Source organism: Miscanthus floridulus, chromosome 9 (genome assembly GCF_019320115.1).
Source record: "Miscanthus floridulus cultivar M001 chromosome 9, ASM1932011v1, whole genome shotgun sequence".
NCBI lineage: Eukaryota > Viridiplantae > Streptophyta > Magnoliopsida > Poales > Poaceae > Miscanthus > Miscanthus floridulus.
The window spans coordinates 131,896,508-131,901,574 of record NC_089588.1 but is presented as its reverse complement, the minus strand read 5'-3'; positions in this window follow the sequence as shown (position 1 = coordinate 131,901,574).

The following is a 5,067-nucleotide window of genomic DNA, read 5'->3' as shown; positions in this document are numbered from 1 at the left end:
CGATTGCCTCTCCATCGCTGAATCGGCTCTGGACACTCTAGTTCAATGCTGACCACCCTCCGATCTAGATCTATTAGAGGCTACTTGAGCAATTCTAGGGGTTACAGCCCTACCCTTTGGGTTCAACAATGCCGCCGCCGTTTACCAAGATGCCCTAAGGGGCAAATTCACCGACCAGGTTGGAGCTGTCCATCCTTTCAACGACCAGATCACCGACCAGCCTCCTCTGGCCATCAACATGCTACATGTCGGCTAATGCCCCAAAGCATCGCTCCAAACTATCCTAGAGGAGAATCCGGACTCCGAGTCCTAGGGCTTTGTGGAGACCATCGCCGAAACCACCACCGAACTACTTCCCCTCCCTTCTTTCCGTGGCGGTGCTATCTTAAACGTTAGCGTCGATAGCCCCCCTTAGAATGGCAAAACCGAGGAGGCATGCGCCACTCCAATGCAATCTTGACGATGAGTTTGTTCATGTTGATGGCCACGATGTCTACAAGACCCCAAGTGCCAATCTAGCAGTGGCCGCCAATGAGCTCGCCCGGCTCCTGCAGACACCTGAGGTCACCGCCATGCTTAAAGTGGCACACTGTTAGGTCAATGAGATCCACCAGGATCATAGACCTTCATACTCCACAACCTCGATTCGCCGATCAGCCGTGCCAAGATCCGATCGCCGCCCAAGTCGCTTCACCGACCAGCACCGCGATGATAGGTAACCCCTCTAGGGCGAAGCTAGGGGTAGCCACTTTGAACATCACTACCAACATGACCAGGAGGTCAACCATGACATCCGAGTGCACCTCAACAATCTCTGAGATGCACGACAACGTATCGATGAACACTACTTCGGTCACCATGAAGAAGAAGTACACTGCCGCTAGGAGTACGAGCAAGAGTACAGTAACCCGAACTCAGCTCTCGAGCTGCTCACTGCCGGCAATGCTACAGACGACGGCGCTGACAACCCCGAAGGGCCCCCAGCATTCATGAGGGTGCTCTGAACACTTTAGCGGTCCCATGGTTTTAAAATCACTGGGGTTGAGCCCTATGAAGGAAGGATGAACCCAACATAGTGGCTACAGGCTTATGCCACTGCTGTTCACACCGCTGGAGGAGACACCAGTGTCATGGCAAACTATCTTTCCATCATGCTCATGCCAACCGCCATGAACTGGTTCACAAGCCTTGCCCTAGACTCCATCGGATCCTGGGAAGAGCTAAAAAAGTCTTCACCGACAATTATATGGTTACATGTGCTCGGCCGGGCACCAAGCATGATCTCAACTGCATCAACCAGAAGCCGTCTGAGCTCCTCCATAGCAACATCAGATGCTTTTCCAAGATGAGGAATTCTATTCCTAACATCATGGAAGTTGAGGTCATCATCGTGTTCATCTGAGGATTCCACCACCGCGAGCTTTGCTCCAAGTTCAACCTCAAGCCGCCCATAGGGATTGGCAAGATGATCACGACTGCCATCCAGCATGCCAACGTCGAGGAAGCCGAGGTGCACTTCAACGAGGATGCGGGTACTCATCGCCCAACACGCCACTACGATGATCACCCCGACGATCGACGCCACAATGACCACCGCTACAACAACCGCAGTTACCATGATGACAACAGTCGTGCTCGGCCAGAAGGACCCAAGTCTGGTCAAAATCACTGCCGCCGGCCATACCACATCATCGCCGCCATCAATGAACCTCATGCCAAGCGCATCTACGACGAGGAATACAAGAAGATCCTTTTTGGCCCATGCCCTCTCCATAAGAACGCCAAGCATAAGATGAAGGACTGCCTCGGCTTGGCTAAGGAGTTCTAGGACAAAAAGTTGGTTGACGACACCACTGATGGAGTCGGAGGTCGCCGACCACCTAGGGGCAATAACAATGCCTTCCAGGATCACGACAAGGTGGTGGCCACCATCTTCGGGGGCCTTGCCTCCACCAAGAGCAGAAGAGATAAGAACCTTGCCGCCCGGTGGGTGCTCGCCGTCACTACGGAAGACGCCGCCGCCAACCCCAGCTATCGCCCATGGTCCAAGGTCCCCATCACCTTCAGCAAGGCCGACTAGTGGGTGGACATCCCCTACATAGGGCATTTCCCCCTCGTCCTCGATGCAACCGTCTAGAAAGTGCTTTTTTAGAAAAGTGCTCGTTGACGGTGGGAGCGCTTTGAATCTCCTCTTTGCTGGAGCCCTAAAGGAGTTTGGCCTTAGGATAATAGATCTCACACCCTTAGACTCCTCCTTTTGGGGTGTGGTACCGGGCAGGGCATCAAAACCGCATGGAGAGATCACCCTACCAGTACAGTTCAGCACGGCAAGCAACTACCGTGTCGAGCACTTCAATTTCTACGTGGCCGACTTCAACACCGTTTACCATGCCATAGTTGGTTGGCCAGCTCTGGCCAAGTTCATGGTTGTACCGCACTATGCTTACCTAGTGCTAAAGATGCCTTCGCCTGCAGGAGTCCTAGCCTTGCGGGCCAACCTCTCCATCGCCAACGCCTGCGAGACAGAGAGTCTCGCCCTCACCAAAGCCACCGACCTCTCCATCTAGATGGCTAGTGTGGTCACCGATGCCAAGATGGTGCCCGTCGATGACCTAGAGATCCCATCGCTGGAGCCTCCTCATGCCTCTGCTAAGTCCAAGGAAACCAAGGAGGTCGGCCTCAGCCACGATGACCCCTCCAAGACCATGAAGATTGGGACTCACCTCGACCCCAAATAGGAAAGTGCGCTCATCTCCTTCCAATGTGCCTACGGGAGAAGATCGAGCACTCCTTGAATGTCTCACCGACCGCCAAACCGATCAAGCAGAAACTCCGCCGATTCATGCCCGACAAGGAGGCTATTAGGGTAGAAATAAAATGGCTCCTAGCTGCTGGATTTATAAAAGAAGTGTATCATCCTGAGTGGTTAGCAAACCCTATTCTTGTTCAAAAAAGAATAAAGAATGGAGAATCTGTGTTGATTACACTCATCTAAACAAACACTGCCCTAAAGACCCCTTCGGTCTGCCTCGGATAGATGAGGTGGTAGACTCCACTGCCGGCTGTGAACTATTCTCCTTCCTCGACTATTACTCTAGCTATCACTAGATTTCCCTCAAGGAAGAAGACCAGACTAAGACATCATTCATCACGCCCTTCGGTGCGTACAGCTACACCACCATGTCCTTCGGACTCAAGAACACCGGGGCAACCTATCAAAGGGCCATCCAGATGTGCCTCGATCAATAGATCGACAGCAATGTCGTGGCTTACATCGACGATGTGGTCGTCAAGTCTAAGACCATCAACAATCTTATCGCTGACCTCGAGGAAACGTTCGCCTACCTGAAAAGGTATCGATGGAAGCTGAACCCTTCAAAGTGCATTTTTAGAGTTCCATCCGGTATACTACTGAGCTACATCATCAGTGCCCGTGGCATCGAGCCCAACCCCGACAAGGTCTCCGCCATCACCAACATGAAATGTCCAACTTGCATTAAGGATATACAGAAGCTTATAGGCTGCATAGCTGCTCTAAGCCGCTTCATATCGCGCCTCAGCGAAAAGGGACTACCTTTCTTCAAACTCCTCAAGGCCTCCGAGCATTTTTCCTAGTCGGAGGAGGTAGATACAACTTTTGAGCAGATCAAGTTGTTCTTAACAAGGCCCCCGATCATGACGGCGCCACGGCAAGGCGAAACTCTCCTGATCTACATCGTCGCTACTTCTCGCGTCGTCAGCACAACCATCGTCGACGAAAGCGAGGAGGCCGGGCACGCCTATAAGGTGCAACGTCCGGTATACTTCATCAGCGAGGCCCTTAACGAGCCCAAGACTCATTATCCTTAGGTCCAAAAGGTACTATACACCATTTTGATTACGTCGCGCAAGCTCCGCCACTACTTTGAGTATTACAAGATCGACGTGGTCACCGAGTTCCCTCTGGGGGACATTCTCTGCAACAAAGAGGCCAATAGATGCATCATCAAGTGGGCTGTCAAGCTCGGCACTTACTCCATTGAATTTAGAAGCAGGCCTACCATCAAGTCTCAGGCGCTCGCTGATTTCATAGCTTAGCGGACCGAGATTCAAGAGCCCATTGCCGCTACCTACCCCGAGCACTGGGTCATGTACTTTGATGATGCTCTCAACATCAATGATGCTAGTGCAGGCATTCTGTTCATCACGCCGACCAAGGATAAGCTCCGATATGTTCTCCGGATACATTTTCTGGCCTCCAAAAACACCGCCGAATATGAGGCATGTCTCCACGGACTCCGTATAGCCATTGAGCTCGGCATCAAATGCATCATGGTATATGGGATTCCGCACTGGTCAACAACCAGTTCAACAAAGACTGGCCCTGCTCCAGTGAGAAGATGGATGCATACTGCGCTAAAATCAGGAAGCTTGAAGGGAAGTTCGATAGTATTGAGTATCACCACGTCGGATGAGATCAAAATCAGCTCGCCGACCACCTATCCAAGTTTGGCTCCTCTCGCGCCGTGATTCTGCCAGGGGTCTTCATTTAAGATCTTTTGGCGCCATCCATTAAGGAAGAGAAGGAAGTGCAGGAAATTCCCCCCGCCGAGTAGCTGGTACTTACGGTACCTTCGCTGGCCGCCAATTGGAGAGAACAGTTCATCAAGTACCTCACCAGCGCCAAAGTACACGCCGACAAGACTAAAACCGAATGCCTAATCCGTCAAAGTAAGTATTACGTGCTGGTGGATGATAGCTTGATGAGGAAAATTGCCAAGGAAGGGATACTGTAGAAATGCATCACCCAAGGAGTGAAGCTACTTCTTGAAATTCACTCTGGTTCCTATGGCAATCACGCGGCCTCGAGAAACCTGGTCGGCAAAGCTTTTCGAGCTGGTTTTTACTGGCCCACGGCCATCTCCAATGCAGAAGACCTCGTCCGACATTGTGAAGAATGTCAATTTTTCGCCAAGCAAATACATGTGCCGGCATAAGAGCTGCAAACCATCCCATCTTCCTGGCCCTTCGTATGCTGGGGACTGGACATGATCGAGCCTTTCAAGCCACCACCAGGTGGTTTTGGGT